This window comes from Erpetoichthys calabaricus, chromosome 11, assembly GCF_900747795.2.
Source record: "Erpetoichthys calabaricus chromosome 11, fErpCal1.3, whole genome shotgun sequence".
Taxonomy (NCBI): domain Eukaryota; kingdom Metazoa; phylum Chordata; class Cladistia; order Polypteriformes; family Polypteridae; genus Erpetoichthys; species Erpetoichthys calabaricus.
This window is the reverse complement of record NC_041404.2, coordinates 79,115,890-79,134,972: the sequence shown is the minus strand read 5'-3', so window position 1 is coordinate 79,134,972 and position 19,083 is coordinate 79,115,890.

Sequence of the window (19,083 nt, the reverse complement as noted above, 5' to 3'; positions counted from 1 at the left end):
GGATAAGTCAATAGTGTTTACCAGTACACACTGGACTAATTGCTGCTGAAAATTATAAATTTGTTGTTTCAAGCAGTAATGGCCATTTGCAACATCAGTAATGTTTTGACTATATTTTTAAATAAATGTCATGGTACCTTTTGGATAAAATACAAATTTCTGTCATAAACAAGAAAATTTCTGGGTGATTCCAGACTTTTCAAATATGTATATAGTGGCAAGAAAAAAGTATGTGAACCCTTTTGAAATTTTTGTGCATCATTTCTACTGCCATTGATTGAGCACATCACCTTGTTACTTGTGCTGCTGATAACAGCACAGCAAATGACAGTGTAATAGTAGAAATGAAAGTCCACGCAGGCTTAAACTTGCTACAGCTAAATTTCAATGATCATATGCAATTAAGTAGGGTTTAGCCTACATGCCAAAAAACTGCTAGTGTGTTTGTTTCAGTGATTTAATTTATATAAGCATGTGTCTATTATAATAAATTGCATTTCTGCAATACAGTAATCATGGAATAGTGGCATTTCCCAAGCATAACAGAGCAGACATCCTAAGAAGATGGCCAAGCTGAAGCATGACTGCAAGGAAGAAGGCTTCAAAATTCCTACTAACATTGTGTAGGACTGATCTGCAGCTACCAGAAGTGCTTGTCAGATACGTTATATTACTGCCAAAGGAGGTTTGACCAGCTATTTAAATCCAATTGTCCATTTACTTTTTCCACAGCAAACGTTTGTTATGAGTGCTTGATGGTGTGTTCAATAAAGACATGGAATTTTGTATTTGTTTGTGTGGTTTTCATTGGTCAGAAAACACACCTGAATGACTATGAAGCAATCGAATGACAGCAAATTAATACAGAAAAACCAGGTAATTCCAAAGAGTTCACATACATTTTCTTGCCACTGGAAAATGAGCAGTGACCCTAGCAGTGAATCCTGAGGGGACACCACTTTTAACATCACTAAATTCTAGAAAGGTTCCCCTTACCAGAACTATCAGTTATTGACAATTAAGCACATTTTTTACTTGCCTAGATGCTGCAATTTGAATTGCCACTTATCTTCGTTTAATGACTAACCTCTCATGTGGGACCTTATCAATAAATAATATCACAGGCATCTCCTTATCATATGCTCATGTTGCTTGCTCATATAGTTCCAGCTTATCAGTGGAACACAATATACTGCTTTAAACCCATGTCTCACAAATTCACATTTTCGTGACACACGATGCTTAGTCTTTTCCTTAATAATTGTTTGCATCAATTTCCCAATGATGCACATTGAGTTTACTAGCCTATAATTACTTGGATGGGCTCAATCGTCATTTTTTTAATATAATAATTATAATGGGGATAATATTCAATATCCTCCAATCCTTAGGAATCTCCTATATGTGCAGTGATTAAAAAAATAAAAATAAAAGAATGGTGTATACAGGTACTCTCTACCCTCTTTAACATACTCTAGGATCGGTGTTACTTTGTCTCAATGATTTGTGAGATTTAAGCCTATTTAACACTAGAATTACCAGAGCCTACGAAAAAACTCGTATATCCGGCCCACCTTAAATCGCTTCTTAAATCCGTTCACACCTCTCCACCAGCATCCTTTGTCCTCTAAATGTGCTGATAAAAGACAAGATGCCAGCAGCCGGCTATTCCATCCCCCCACCGACTTAGAACGTGAGCAGACTTTTCCCAGCTCATGCCTTGATTGATTATCTGGGAGTGAAGTGGAGTTTTACAGTGGAAATAATAGATCGTTATTCTAAAGTAATCTGTGTAAACACATTGTTAAAACAGAAACTTTTGTAACATTTATTACTAAAATATGACAAATGTAGTAGGCATAAACTATAGAATGTGTAAAGCCCGAGTTCCAAAGATCAAATAAACACTTTCACAAAAGCTTCAAGGATGGTACAACAGCCTCCGTGGCGTAGCACGTTAAGATTTGCCTCTTAGAGCACAACAGCTCTGCCGCCTCACAGACCTGAGTTCGATTCCCCGCTGGGGATGAAATGTTGCTTTTTTTTTTTCTTTTTAACCTCAAACGGACATAAAATTTATAAATTGGTATGCACTCAGTTAATGAGATCGTTATATTTTCATGTGGGATGCTCCTTTTAAAATATTTTTTTAACAATTGAGACTGCAATTAACAGGAACAACTGTCCTTATAACTGTTACTTTTAAGATCCATAACACACAGACAGACGAGCACTGCGTAATAGAGAGACAGACAGGCAGAGATATATAAATAAACAGGGAAGGCACATGTACTGAAAGAAGAAAAAAGATCAATGTGCGTTGTTCCTGCAGCACTGAATGAGCTCAGGCGCTCTAACATCACCCCTCCCCCAGCAACATTTCATCCCCAGCGGGGAATCGAACTCAGGTCAGTGAGGCGGCAGAGCTGTTGTGCTCTAAGAGGCAAATCTTAACGCGCTACACCACGGAGGCTGTTGTACCATCCTTGAAGCTTTTGTGAAAGTGTTTATTTGATCTTTGGAACTCGGGCTTTACACATTCTATAGTTTATGCCTACTACATTTTGTAACATTTATTACTAAAATATGAAAAAGTTTCTGTTTTAACAATGTGTTTACACAGATTACTTTAGAATAACGATCTATTATTTCCACTGTAAAACTCCACTTCACTCCCAGATAATCAATCAAGGCATGAGCTGGGAAAAGTTCACTCACGTTCTAAGTCGGTGGGGGGATGGAATAGCCGGCTGCTGGCAGCTTGTCTTTTATCAGCACATTTAGAGGACAAAGGATGCTGGCGGAGAGGTGTGAACAGATTTAAGAAGCGATTTAAGGTGGGCCGGATATACGAGTTTTTTCATAGGCTCTGGTAATTCTAGTGTTAATCAAAGCAATACTTCCTCTAATTTCAAAATCACTCAATACTTCCTTGATAATCTCCATTACTGCTAAGAGGTTAGCAACTTCTTCAATGCAAGTTTACTTGTACTGTCTTTATAATTTAAATATCCCTTTCTGTTCCCCAAACATTTCCCCTATTTCTTGACTAAGCATTTACTAAATAAATACTGAAAGAATCCTTTTGTGTCATCTTTTGCCATTTCTGCCGTATTTCTTTCTAACTAACTTTGAGCCTTCCCAATATAGTATTGTGGTTGTGCAGTTTAGAAGAAAGGTTCAATGAGTGGCTTTGAATGTAGTATTTCTGCGCATACCACCATAAATCTAAAAGTAACTGAAATACTGCCCAGTTTTTCACACATGGTATTGTTATTGCCATCATGCCTAGTGGCATTACCAACGGTAGTGCTAAAGTAGAAAAGACTTGCTTCATACGGAATAATAGATGTATCATGGTCAACTAACAACTAAGTCCAAAGTTGCACTTTGTAACTGATGATTTGTTTTTTTTTTTTCTTTTTCTGATAGCACATAGAAATAAGGTGCAGCTGCATTGACCCTTAGGAGAACAAATACTGGTTGAACTGCAAATTTTTGGTTTTGAATCCAGGTTCTTATCAGGTGCAGTACCTGAATATAGGGAAAACCTGAAAGGTGGGCAAAAATGGAGACCTGTGGTGACAATGTACTAGATGATACGAATCCGTCCATGTCAGTAGTGCACCCAGGAAAATAATACTGAAGGCCATCTCACCACAGTTACTGGAGTTCAATCAAATTGAGATCTGTGGGATGAGATGGCACATGCTAACTGGAGCATAGTTTTACTACCACCTAACCTGCAATAACAAAGCAAAAACACCAAAGTTATTGTGGACATCACTATGTCATTCTTCACACTCATTGCTAAGGAGCCACAAGAAACAAGATGGCTCTCTGCCATAAAGCACTGAACCCCCATCCCCCGTTTTAAAAAGCAAGAAGTGAACAGAGTTACATACACAAAAGATACTTAAAACCTGTTGCAAGTCTACATGCAGAGAAATCTGGCCCGTATAAATGAATTTAAACACTATGTGGAGAAGTCTCAAAGTGAAATTCAGTGACTACTGATATTGAACAAATAAAGAAAAATAACTATACATTTTCCAATCATATTTTGTTTTTACTCAACAGTAAAACTTGGCATTGAAGATTGAAATATAAACTCTTCTTGATTATAAGTAGTACTATAATAGACGGGTGGCTAGCAAAATAAAGAAAGCATAAATAAAGGAGTGACTATAATTTAAAAAACAAACAGGTGATTCAACACAGGAGTGGCTATTGAAATAGTTAAAATTACCATCCCATTATGCTTACACTCTCTGATTGAAGGCTTGGCAGGCTCAGCTGCTCATTTTGTTGGCTTGGAGCAGAGATCTTGGGGACTTTGTTGGAGGGCTCATTTTTGAGGGACATTTGGGGGGAGCAACAGTGACAAAGTGCATTTAGCGTGATACCGTCAGAGAAGTTAAAGAGAAGGATATCAACTAGGCATGACTGTGTGTGAAAGAGCAAACTCCTGGATTGTATATTCCATTTTTAGATTTGGAAAGCAAAGAAAACAGACAAACCTCTCATTTCATTTGACAGAAAATATCAGTCTTAAGTAGGAGCAGTGAACTGGGAACTTCAAGAGACAAGTACACTAGAGTCAGGTGCAATGCCTATGCCATTTGCTACACTTTAAAGTACACTTTTGCCAATAAATACAGTAGACCCCTGCAAAGTCGTGGTTCAGAGTTTGCGGCCTCAGTCATTTGCGGATTTTTCCTTAGAATCTATCTAATAATTGTTAGCAGAAACCGCAAATATTCTCCACAATTTTTATGGCTTTTTTCATGGCAATACTGTACTGTAGAGAGAACAGGAAGAAACTGCAGAGGAAAACGTGTCTTGGGATGGTGAAAGTAGCCAATAGAATTTGAAACTGCAACTCCCAGCAGTGGCTGTGATTGGTCTTCTGCTGAGGGTGCTGGAGCTGTTGGGGTCAAAGGATGTCAGCGCGGCTTTTAAAAAGGGGGCCGGTGACCAAAAGCAAAAAAAAGTTTTTGTAATTTGTGTTTCAAGTTCCTGTGTCTCTGCCTGCCTTCTGTTGGGTTATCTGTACTTACTCGTTTTGTCCTGGATCATTTCGTGGTTGGCGTCTGGATTGTCTTCCGTCTGCCTGTGTACATGAGGACTGTAAGTGGACTCACAGCCATCCTGCAAAGAAAGGAGCGCTCCTGAACCCGTCCACCCATCTGCATCATTTCAGGAACTAGCGGTATGACTATCTTTACATTCCCATTCAACATACGGATCTCTGGACTATCTATTTTTATCATCCGTTGCCGTTTTTCATGATTTACTGCGTGTGTTTTGTTTGTGCTTTGTTGTATTTAATGTGTAATCGTTGTAAGGGGAACAGGGGTGGTATCATTTTCATTTTGTTTTCATTACATTCTTTATTTGCTTTTTGATTACCGGTTTGCTTTGTTTTTGTCTCTGTGTGTGAGTGTGTGTGGGTCGGGGCCAAGGCTGGGTTTGTCCCTGGAATCTCCACCATAAAAATAAATTGGCGTCTTCTCGACGATGTAAATCTTAGCGGCACCGGACTGCTACAGCGTTATTCATTTCTCCTTGCTGCTGATTGACCATGATGCATCTCCAGCTGAGTGTTCTTGTGTTTTCTGTTTTGTTCCTCTTAACCTTTAAACTGCCACAACTGGCTATAGTTGTTTCCCAGTGCCATTTGAGAGCATGCAGGAGCTGATCAGTCAGTGCCGTACCTTCGTTGAGCAGCCAGCTCATGACCACTGCCAGCCCCTTGTCAGCAGGGGGGCTGAACACACCCCTAGAAGACACTGACGCTCCTCAAAAAACTCTTAAACGCTGATAAGACTACTTTCGCATTGCTCCCTTACTTCCCTGGCTTACTTGCAGCTGCTCTCTTGCGTGATATGCTTCTCACGTGATGCTACGCATACTTAAAAGCCTGAACAGCACCTGTCCTTTTTGGCTGATTGCTTTGTTTCTCTCTCCTCCCCCAGACGTCCTCTGCTCCTGTTGGGAGTCCTGCTCCCATTGTGCTCCTCTATGATGTTTGTCTGTTCTTTAATCGAGAACTAACTGCATACTGAGTTTGTTTTACTTCTGAAAGAGATGTGTTTGTTTGAAGTGTTTGAATAAAGTTCCTTTCTCTACAATCTCCTGTGTTTCTGTGCAATTCTGTGACCCAAGTGTGACACCCTGCAGCCTCACTGTCCCAGGGATTGAGCCGCTGCACTAGACTAGCCTGCAACCATCAGTGCTTACCTCTGTGTGCTTGAGTGCAACCAACTCAAGCGCAGTTGGCTCAGTGATTTACTGAATTTCATCCATGGCATCAGTTGCACCTTGTACATATTGTTCCAGTAGTTTTTTTTAAATAGTTTTTACAGTTCATTAGCAGTGTGTAAAATGATCAGTGTTACAGTAATTGTGATGCTCTTTGCATGAATAAAAATGTGTTCTATTAAAATTTCACTTTTTCTTAGTGAATTGTGACATTTACTTAAAAAGTACAGCAAAAAAAGTATTTGGCGTCCAGGGATGCATTAACCCCCAAGTATGTGGCAGTTTAAGGGTTAAAGCCCCAAGATGCCGCCAAAATGCCCTGCACCTTCTAAGGCTTCTGGCAATGAAAATGCGCTTGCATGAATTACAGTACATATAGCAGTAACATCTGCATTTTACATTCTAGCACTGTGGGAGACATAGCAGTACAGTATACAGGTTTACCTTTACATTCTTTATTTTAGGTAATGTATTAAGTTGAGTTTGAAATTAAATTAAAGCGTTTTGGGGGCATATTTGGGGTTTAAACTATAAAAATAGGCGTTTTTTTTTTTTTTTAACCACATCCAAAATTTGCAGTTTTTCACAATTCATGGGTGCTGTAGGAACGTAACCCCCACGAATTTTGGGGGTGTACTGTAGTCTCCACAGGTGACACAAATAACAAAACCAGTGATATACTGGGCAATGGAAAAAACAATCATACTGTCAGATGAGTCTGATTTTATATGCTGTAAAAGCAGACTAGTACATGTGTGGTACACACCAAAAGAACCCTACATGCACAGGTGGTTCACTTCCCACAGTGATGGCTCTGGTGGTCTGTTATGCAGTGAATTTTAAGTGGCATGTTTTAGGTTAACTGATTTCTACAGCGTGCAAGTTAAATGATAATGTGAAGCATCTCAGGCTGTTTATGATGGTAGTTGAATTGTTACAGAGGTTATTCCCCGATCCACTGTCCACAAGAGGAGTATGACAATGACTTAAATCATACACCATGGCCATACTGGGCATCATTTCTCAACCAGCTTGATTACTTATGGGAAAACAATGGAGTAGGGCCGAAATTATTTTAATTGCCATTTTTAAAATAAGAAATTATTCTCCCATACAAGTTTCACACTTTTTTGTAGCAGTGATAGTAAAAAGTACAGTAAAATTCTTACCTGCGTATTCAACCATACATGAAAGTTGCAGTACTGTAACAACTCAGCTTACATGTATTCTGTTTATTTTGTGATGGTCTTAAAATATTGGTCTGAAGATTTATAATAAATAATATGTGTGGGGGGGGGGGGGGGGGGCGTATCAAAAAGCAAAACAGGTTTCAGAGTTCACTGAACCGAGGAGGATACCCAAAAAAAAGGGCACAGACAGCTTTAAAACAATGAAATATCCATCAAGTAGTTGCCCAACTATCATTTAAGTAAACTAGTACAGACATTCATAAATGTCAAAATACAATGTAGGGTTGGATTTCAATGTGTGATAGACATGGGAATTACCCCAGCATAATTATGATTTGGGAGGGAGGGGGTTATAATTAATAATATTAATTAATATTATTAATAAAATAATTTTGAGTGGGGTTTCGGCATAGGGTTTATAAGGAATGATATCATCATGGACTACTATGTGTACATTCCAAATGTATTATGATCTCTCCAGTACATGAAAACAACCCTAAAAATCAATACTAAAAATAAAAATTCTAAACATTATTATATGTACTATTAATTTAGTGAATTCCAAGATAATTCAAGACATGTTAATTGAAGCAAACTGTTCTGTGTTTGTAACAACATGCTTTTAACAATCAGGTTTGTCAGAGAATCCCTGTGTTAAGTTTGTAACATTTGCTAATGTATGATTATATTAGCAGATTAAAACACTTGTTAAACAGTAATATTTAACGGAAGAGTCAAATTAATTCACAAAATTCTTGTGCTTTAATTTTCCAAATCTGACCCTCTTTTTTTTTAAATTTCTCCAGACTTGAATGTCCAATGTGAAATCAAGCTTATTAATTTTACATTAACCCATTTTTTCTGAACTCCTGTAAAGTGGCCCTTGTGCTGTTTTCAATGTAGCTTACTGTATATAACTGATCAGACTGCTATTGCTTAGCCTGTGTATTAGTCCAGAATTACAATATTAACTGTACTTACATTACGTTCACCAGCATACCTTTCAAATAAGTGACATGTGCATTTGCCACATTTTAGAGGTTATACTAACGAACAATAGTTTGGCTTCAAAAAACGAATGACACAAATTTAGCATTTGCAGATTTACTTTGCAGCTATGAATATGTGAATTTCCCCTTGGGATTAATAAAGTATCTATCTATCTATCTGAAGTATGTTATTTTGTCTGTCCTGCTAACTGGGATAATGGCAGTGCTATGTGCCCAAGTAAATGAAGAAGCTCATGTCATTCATTGCCAGTGTAGGCAAGCCATATTATTATTATTTAGCAGAAACCTTTATCCAAGGTCACTTGCAAAGCAATTTGTAATATAAACGCAAGCACAATGGAGTAAAACTGCTGCACAATTATACCTAAAACAGACTTGAGACAAAAAAAAAATCAGTATCCTAAACCCTCTGCCAGTACAACAGCAGCTATCCTATGGGAAAGAAGCTAAGCAGATCAAAAGTATTTAAGGAAAAGTCGTGTTTTTAGAAGACCCCTAAACACAAGTGGGTACATTTACGAATTGACAGATGAAGATCATTCCACAGCTTTGGAGCAATAACTGAGAAATGGTGTCCAGGCTTGGAACGTCTGGCAAGAGGCAGAACAGAGATTTCTTGAAGAGACATATGGAGAGGCCAAGGGTTGGAGATATTGAGGAGCAGAACTGATCAGAAAATTGCAGTGGCGGGCTGTCAGGGCCTGCAAGGCCTTCTCTGCTGGCCTAAAAAAATATCTGAATCACAAACTGTTAATTATATTTTGTCCATGAATACTTATTAAATAATTCCAAATAGTCCGTCTGCTTCCTTTCATAGCTTTTCCAATGGTTGTGCTGTGCCTGTTTCCAGACATGTATTTTCATATTAAAGCATTTAACCAATCACATTTCAGCCATCATTTGATGCCAGGCAGGGTCAAAGTCAAAGAAGTCTGCCCAGAGGCCTTCACAATCCGTTCTGCAGGCCCTCTAACACAAAATAAACGTCGATTAAACTGTTGCTTCAACCAATCAGATTTTGAGTTGGTTTCACTAGGGCCCTCTAGCAGGCGTACGGCAACGTCACCGTATTCAGACCCGTTGATTGGATAGGATGGTGCGGATGGTGTAATAGAAAAATCTGAATGAGAGCATCATGGGGCAGCTGTACACATTGGTATGTTTGATGGTGACCATGCCCGTGTCCACTGCTTCTGTCGAGCGGACATTTTCAGCCCTAAAGCGAATTAAAGCTTATGCCAGAAATACGACAGGGCAGGTTCGACTTTCTGCATTAGCTTCGATGGCGATAGAAAGGGACTTTATGATGGTACTGAAGCGCACGGATAATCTGCACGACAGAGTAATTGAACTGTTTTTGAGGAAAGAGAGGATGGATTTTGTTTACAAATAATCCGAATTTTTGGTGAGTAAAATGTTGCGATTTTCCTAAATATTGCAAGTTTATGAGTTATTATTGATGTTTTTTATGTGTGTCGCGGGCTGTAGCTGCAGTAGAAAGGAACTTGTTCACCCTTGGTTTGTCTATTCAATAAAGGCATTTATTGTGGCTACAGGAGTTATCTATCTGCGATGCAATGGCTCTTTATACTGTATTTCTGCATATTAAGATGGTTTTTATAACCATAAATTAGTTTTTGAGGGGCGGGTTGATTCAGACGGAGCACTACTGAAGGCCTAGGTGTGAAATGCACGGTCCGCCACTGGAAAACTGTAGGTCAAGACAAGAATTTTGAACTGGATCCTTGCATCAACAGGAAGCCACTGGAGAGCCTGAAGCAGAGTAGTAGTAGGAGTGAAACAAGGAACCAAGAACACCAGTTTAGAAGCTGCATTCAGGAGGATCTGGAGAGGTTGGATAGCAGTTGATGAAGAGAGTTGAAATAAACCAGTTGAGAGAAAACCAGTGCCTGAACAAGGCAATATGTGGCAAAATTACTGAGGAAGGGAGCCAATTCCTTTGAATATTAAGGGGCAGAACTGGGTCATTGAAGACATCTCTTTATTATAATAAAACAAATCTTGAGACGAGACGTGATGCAACTTTCTTAGAGAGGCACTTTCACGTCCCACAAGACAAGACTTTGTGCCAAGAGATTTAACCACACCCAGGGCTGGAAATAAAAGACAAAGAGTAGATGACAAAGTAGAACGTCGTAAAGAATTCAAAAACGCTAGCAAGATACACATCCAGAGCAGGTTAGAGATAATGAAAGTACAAAAATTCGAATGTCTCAAAAAAATGATAGTAAAGATCGCCTTAGCGCACGCAAACAAACAGAAATTACTACTCAGTGAAATAACAAAACTGTGAAAAGAGACCAAATATATTGTTCAGATTTAAAGTTTAAGTCGGAGACTTGTTGATCGCCTAATATGTGTTGCCATCAGGGAAAAGTAGCGTTTCTTCCCAATGAAGAGGCGTATCCGTGAGAATGAAAAAAAAGATTTGTTGTTTGGAGAAAGTGAAATCCTGTGCGAGAAAATTTCAAGCCCCGTGAGACGAGACTTTATGCAAAGAGATTTGGAAAAGTCCTGCCCACGTCTGAAACATTTACAACCATGCATTTGTCATTTGTGTGAATGCTATTGTCAGACACAGTTTGTGTAGAGAGAAAGAAATGATATTCACTCACAAGCAGTTTTATGTTGTGTTTTTATGATGTAATTACAAACACAGAATCAAAATTCAATGTGATATTGACGAAAAGGTAAAAACGAAAAGATATCGAATATATGGACATAGGTGATATGACAGAAGTAATGTAGTATTTGTTTGGCTTTAAACTTTAAGTCAGTAGATCGTCTAATTCATGTTTCCATCAGGGAAAAGCACTGGTTCTTCCCAATGAAGAAGCCTATCCACGAGAATTAAAAGATTTGTGGTTTGGTGAAGGTGAAATCCTTGCATGCGAGTGGCAGAGACACGAAGTTGCTAGCGCGTAGCGCAGGCAGGAGGGTTGGCGAGGGAAGTATAGATGTTTGATGCATGAAAGCATAGAGTCCAGAATCACACCAAAGCTCTTGACCGTAATTGATTAAGAAAACGTGACATCTTCAAGGTCAATACTGTACATAGAGACAAATTAGAGGACAGAGAATTAGAGGGAAATTACAAGATACTGACTTTGAAAGGTAAAGTTTAATGTCATGATTATTCATCCATGATGAGTTGATAGCAAGACAAATGGAGATCTGGACTGAAACATGTGGCTTGAAGGAGGAAATTGAAAAATCTTCTGTTATTCCAATCTTCTGTTATTTTGACTGACACTTTGGACTGTTTGTCAGGGAATTGTGGGAGTAAATGGGGAATAGCAAGATGGGCATCAAGTAGCTGGAAGACAGCATTTCACAGGTGAGCCCCACTACGCTGAGTGCAAGTAGAGGACAAGGTTAGGTTGAAGAAAAAAAAAAAAAAACATTCACTGCTTATTACTACCAGTCACAATGCTGGAAGATGGAGATATGGGAATCTGCTACAAACCACTGTGTAATGCATTTGAAGGATAAATTTTGGCAACATTTTAAAAAATGTTGATGGAGTGGTTTAATTTACATTGGCTTAGCAGGATCGATGATACTATTTTTTAAATCAATACTGATACAAGTATTTTATATGTCACTATTTCCAATACCTATATGGAGTACTTTATAATAAGTACAGGAATTCGTTTTCAAATGATGATTTATTCTGAAAAGGCCATTATACATTGGTATAGGTCAGTCTCTATTTAAATTAATATCCCAACACAGGATCAAGGTCAACATAACATTTATTACAAAATAAATATTAATTGACTAAACATACAAAGATAATATGAACTTTTGCATTTCAGAAAGACTTGTTAATTTGTTTAATACATGTAAAACAGGTAACCATTTTACAAAAATATTTAACTGATCCCCTTAAAACAAACTTTTACAAAAAAAATATATTCTCACATTTACATTTTCTGTTCTGCTCTTCTGGTTTTTCAAGAAAGACCTTAGTTTCACATTTACTTAAATTTCAAATTTGTATTTAGAAAAAGTAACCTGCTGACATTTGCAGGCTTAATCCTATTTCATCTTTGTGGGCACAAGGCGGGAACGATCACTGGACATGGCGCCAGCCCAATGCAGAGAAAACATACACAAATCAGGGGGCAACTTATCATTGACAATCCACCTGCATGTCTTTGGACTGAGGAAGGAAATGAGTACAATTTTAACAATACATAATTGTATATAAATATATTTTAATACACTAATACTACAGTATTAAGACCACTAAAGTTGCAAAAGTAATATTTTTACTTGCATTTACTTGGGCACTTAGTTTAAGATAAAGGTTTCATTTTCAAAATTAGACAAAGTATTTTGCATAGTGTTGATACGATTTAACATGCTTATGTACGAATAATTGGGTTATAATGTCCATTTTAATTATAAGAAAGAATGTAATTTCCCTTCAAACTAAAACCATGGATGGAATCTATGACAAATGGCCTTCACTTTGATGCTTTACACTAATATGTCTGCTCCATTATGCCAACAACTGACAAACTAAACTAAAAAGTTGCCATTAAACCCGTCTAAACAGTGGCAGCAGAACTACCTGGATAATGTCTTGTGCCTCTTTGAAAACTCTTCCTACCCTGCAATTTTTTGTTTTGCACTAGGTACAGCTACATCATTCAGGTTTGTTTTTAATGTTTTCCACGACTTTGTTATCAAGATGTGTGCTTTTTTAAATGTTCAAGTGGGTTGCTCATATTGCCATTGTTCTGCACCTTCGTCCTACAAATACTGCACCAGGCTGTATTTTTTTCATCTGTAAAAAGTAGCACCACACACTTTCAGTCGATGTTTGTATGAGAGGCCATTGCTTTATTTTTATTTTTTTTGTGTCACAGTACACCTGTCATTCCAGAATGAAAAATGAGGCGGTACAATTTATGTCTTTACAAAAACCTTGCTACCATACCTGACAGAACAAAACCCCACTGTACTCTGTTTTTTAAATGGTACTTAATACAATTAAGTACAGTTTGATAACAGTAAAGTATTGATTACTGTGGTATCAATCTGCCCATCCCTATCCTAGCATTACTTACTTCTTTTTGAGTGAATTGCTGTGTTCTTCTGGATATGGGTTAACAAAGCTGGTCATTAAATGAATTTTATGCATTTTCTTGGTACAGAAGAGGAACAGGTAAGCTAGCTAGAGCTGTTTTCTCCACCTTTGGTCCTGGAGGGCTTCTGTGGCTGCAGGATTTCATTCTAATACTTTTTCTTAATTAGTTACCAGCTTTTGCCGCTAATTAACTCTTTTGCCTTCCTTTTAATTGACTTTCTAATTAGGACTCAGATCCCTTGTTTCTTTTTTTTTCCTTAATCAGCAGCCAAACAATGAGATAAAACAAGACAACACATGACCAGCTAACCTGTGCCCATCTTACAATATCTGAAAACAAAAATCTGCTTAGGTTCAACCATTTTGGAAATGTCTGGTGTGGCAGAATGAGAGCACCAACAAGCCACTGAATTAAAGAATGGAAATGAGGAAACTGGTTGGGGTTTGACGCCCAGAATTCGCTGGTCATCTGGTGGCTCACTAAATTCACATCCCATTTCTGTTCGGGTGTCGTTTAAGGATAAAAATAAGGCAACTTATAGGGCGAAATCTTTTTTAAAAAAATCGAAAGAAAATAAAGAAGAAAAAAAAAGGCTAAGTAGCAGCAAAAACTGGTCACTAACTAAAAAAAGGCTCAGAATGAAATCGTGCAGCCACAGTAACGCTCCCGGACCGGACTTGGGAGACCCTGAGCTAGAGTGTTCTATTGTCGAAGTTTCATCGCCTTACCTTGGCTCTGGATCTCGCGCTCGTTGGTTTCGGCGACCTTCTCCCCGGGGACACCCGGCGAGCCGCCTTTCTTCGGGAGCGGCAGGTGTACAGCAGGGCGGCGAAGCTGCAGAAGAAGAGACACAGTGCTCCGAGAAACACACAGGCTCCGTACTCCAGCGATGAGGGGGGCAAAGGAACGCCGTGGAAGAGGCTCTTACACTGGAAATAAAAAGAGGTGACATGCAACAAGAGACTGAACAAACCAGCCATCCTCTTACGGCGGCTCTGGTGGAAATGACGACAGTAAAGTAGCCTGAAAATTGTAAGTAGAGGCCGAATTATCGCGGGAGGAAGTTTCGAGCAAAGAAAAAAAAACGCAACTGACAAACCAAACCGTCGGCAGATGCCGGTCATTGTTCTTATCCGTTAGTTTATAAATTTCTGTGTCTGTCTCAACAAAAAAAAAAAGTTTTTTTTAACGTAAGAAACGTACATTTTTCAGAGCCCGACACACTTACTTTACTTCCACGGGTTAAAAGGTGCGTTGTGCGTGTCTGGTAACAGAGCATGATGCTGAGAACAGAAATATATGGAAGAAGATTATCCGCTGTGGCAACCCCAAACGGGAGCAGCCGAAAGAAGAAAAATAAGATATAAAGCTAAAGCAAGTCGTGTGCTGCACCGTGGAGAATTTTTCGTTCATAATTTCGGTGTAACCTGTAAAAGAGCTTTAAAATTAAGTATCATTTTAGTAACTGTGTTCTTTATAGTGCGTTATCATTAAAATATGGAGACCCTTTTATATTGTCAAAGCAGTATTGTAACACACAGAAAACACCAACTTCTGCTAATCAATCCCTAAACTTTAAAATGTCCATCCACTACTTCCAAGGCAGGAACCGATCCTGGACTGGCTGCCAGTGGCTTACAGATCACTGTAACTGATGCAAACATTTCCCTGCAGCAGGGTCAGTTGGGAGTAATCACTGATTAGACAGGCTTTGACACATGGGAGGGAGGTCCGTGCAAAAAAAAAAAAAAAAATCAGTTGGCCGAAGTTTCATTACATGGTGGTGTTTTTCATCCATTGATGAGAAGAAAAATTATTTTGAAAGTAGTACAAAGTAAATGTGTCATTGTAATTTAGGAACCAAATTGGACTAATTGTTTAAGGAAACAGAAAATAGAATACTAATTATTTCTAAAAATGATCGGAAGAGGAAGTCAGTTTAAGAAGCACCTGGTGATTAACAGGTGGGTTGGGGGAGCACATAGATTTCAAAAGATTTAATGTGCTACTTCAGTTAGGATGAGTTTCTGGAAACCCTTTGGAAAAGTAAAGATTGATCTTAAGATTGGGTTTATGGCATTCCTAGGGATAAAATGCTTTGGGGAAACTCGTCCCTGATTTGAGTTCAACATTCTGGTTGGAATAAATTTAAGGAAACAGAATATCTTCTACTATAAGATAAGTAGTGATAATAAATACTAGTATGAACATTTGGAGCTCAGGCTACTGTTTGGCTTAACAGGTGACTTTTCAAGACACTCAACTCAAAAGTAAATAGTAAGTAAAAGATCTTTAAATTTAGTTTTAGTATATGAAGACTTTTTTTTTAAAGTAAAGCCAGGGCTCATTCCAACCCTGCACCCCAGAAATGCAGTTCCCCAGTTATTAATCTTTTATTTTTTAGTGCTTCGGATAATCTAAATGTATGTACAAAATTACCTCCGCACTGTGCACTGCAGAATGAGACAGAGTTTCACTCACTTGGATCATGTTCTTCTGAATACATCCATGGCTGCTGTCATCTTCTCTATCAGCTTTCCTCTTGACACCTAACCTTCCAGTTTTCAGCCAGTGATTTAAAAGCATGGTATCCATTTTAGCATTTAGATGAGAAGCTGTTTGTGGATATATTTAAGGAGCACAATTTGTAAAGTCTTGCACGGTGATAAGAAGTTTGTAAAGATATTAAACATTTCAGATGTTACTGACCTGCTTTGGTGGACTGTGAATGGCAGGAACCGAAATTGTCAAGACCTTCACAGTCTTACTTAAACTATTGGCCAGCGTCAAGGACTTTCGACTTGGCTGCACCTGAGTAAAGTGGAGTATCACTCTGCCTGCCAAAAAACCTGTTAAACCACTCAATGGTACCAGGCTGAAGCTTATCACCTCTTTAGTAGATTGCTTAGGATAAATGATCTCCTAGCAAGCTCTTCCATTTTCTGTTGCAGTGTTTGTCAGTCATAATTCAGGTTTAACATCTCTGCACCAAACACTGAAATATGCATCTTGTTAAGCTCCTGAATGACACTGGTGAGAGGTTGGTTGTTAGAACATATTGTACCCCATAATTCTCATGAGAAGAAAGAAGCCCTGCCCTCTCTCTGATGTGGAGAAAGGAGGATAAGGAAGAGTCTTTGGCTTGATCTTTTGAGTCAGCCTTATGTATATTTCAGTCCCGCCATTATCCAACCCACTCACTGACTTCAGGGTTTCAGGGAGCCAATGCAGGTTTTGGCAGACCTGGGCAGTGGAAAGAAATCACCCATGGGCAGCATGCCAGTTCATTTTGGGGCTCACATTAGAGCAGTTTAGGGTCACCAGTCAGGCTAGCTTGTAAGTTTCTGGTGTGTAAGAGGAAAACCCATGGACCCTTATGATCAATATGGAAGTTCTGCAAAAGAAAGTACCTGAGTTGATTGCAGTGTACACATGTGCTTGCCATACTTAACACTTACTAGCTTCATAACATTCCAGTGTGGTAATTAAAAGAGCCTGCAGAATTCTGGAAAAAGGTCTTGTGGACAGACAAGACAAAGATGAACTTGTATCAGAGTGATGGCAGGAACAGTATAGAGACAAAAAGGAACTCCCCAAGATCCAAAGCATATCACCTAATCTGTTAAACATGGTGGTGGTGTTATGACTTGGGCATGTATGGATGCTACAGGTACTGGCACACTTACCTTCACTGATGTAACTGCTTACCGTATTTGCACAATGAATTCTGAAGTTCCAATAAATGCTTCTAACCTCATTGGACAACCCTTCATCCTATAACAAAATCATGATCCAAAACATACTGCAGTGCTAAGGCAACACAAGGGTTTTTCAAAACTAAAAAAAAAGGAATATTCTTGAATGGCTAAGCCAGTCACCTGATTAAATCTAATTGAGCATGCTGTCCATATGCTGAAAAGAAAATGTAAGTGGGTAAGCCCATAAAACAAGCAGGGGCCCAAGATGACAGCATTAGAGGCTTGGCACAGCATCACCAGAGAAGTGTCTCAGCACCTAGGGCCTCATCTATAAACGCTGTGTACACATAAAAATGCTGTGTACTCTCATTTCCATGCTCCGATCGAGATGTATAAAAACTAAACTTAGCATAAAGCTATAGTTGTGCTTGAAAGTTTGTGAACCCTTTAGAATTTTCTATATTTCTGCATAAACATAACCTAAAACATCATCAGATTTTCACTCAAGTCCTAAAAGTTAAAGAGAAAACAGTTAAATAAATGAGACAAAAGTATTATACTTGGTCATTTATTTATTGAGGAAAATGATCGAATATTACATATTTGTGAGTGGCAAAAGTATGTGAACCTCTAGGATTAGCAGTTAGTTTGAAGGTGAAACTAGAGTCAGGTGTTTTCAATCAATGGGATGACAATCAGGTGTGAGTGGGCATCCTGTGTTATTTAAAGAACAGGGATCTATCAAAGTCTGCTCTTCACAACACATGTTTGTGGAAGTGTATCATGGCATGAACAAAGGAGATTTCTGAGGACCTCAGAAAAAGAGTTATTGATGTTCATCAGGCTGGAAAAGGTTACAAAACCATCTCTAAAGAGTTTGGACTGCACCATTCCACAGTCAGACAGATTGTGTACAAATGGAGAAAATTCAAGACCATTGTTACCCTCCCCAGGAGTAGTCGACCAACAAAGATCACTCCAAGAGCAAGGCGTTTAATAGTCGGCAAGGTCACAAAGGACCCCCAGGGTAACTTCTAAGCAACTGAAGGCCTTTCTCACATTGGCTAATGTTCATGAGTCCACCATTAGGAGAACACTGAACAACAATGGTGTGCATGGCAGGGTTACAAGGAGAAAGCCACTGCTCTCCAAAAAAAAACATTGCTGTTCGTCTGCAGTTTGCTAAAGATCACGTGGACAAACCAGAAGGCTATTGGAAGAATGTTTTGTGGACGGATAGGACCAAAATAGAACTTTTTGGTTTAAATGAAAAGCGTTATGTATGGAGAAAGGAAAACACTGCATTTCCAGCATAAGAACCTTATCCCATCTGTGAAACATGGTGGTGGTAGTATCATGGTTTGGGCCCGTTTTGCTACATCTGGGCCAGGACGGCTTGCCTTCATTGATGGAACAATGAATTCTGAATTATATCGGAGAACTCTAAAGGAAAATGTCAGGACATCTGTCCATGAACTGAATCTCAAGAGAAGGTGGGTCATACAGCAAGACGACGACCCTAAGCACACAAGTCGTTCTACCAAAGAATGGTTAAAGAAGAATAAAGTTAATGTTTTGGAATGGCCAAGTCAAAGTCCTGACCTTAATCCAATTGAAATGTTGTGGAAGGACCTGAAGTGAGCAGTTAATGTGAGGAAACCCACCAACATCCCAGAGTTGAAGCAGTTCTGTACGGAGGAATGGGCTAAAATTCCTCCAAGCCGGTGTGCAGGACTGATCAACAGTTACCGGAAATGTTTAGTTGCGGTTATTGCTGCAAAGGGGGGGTCACACCAGATAC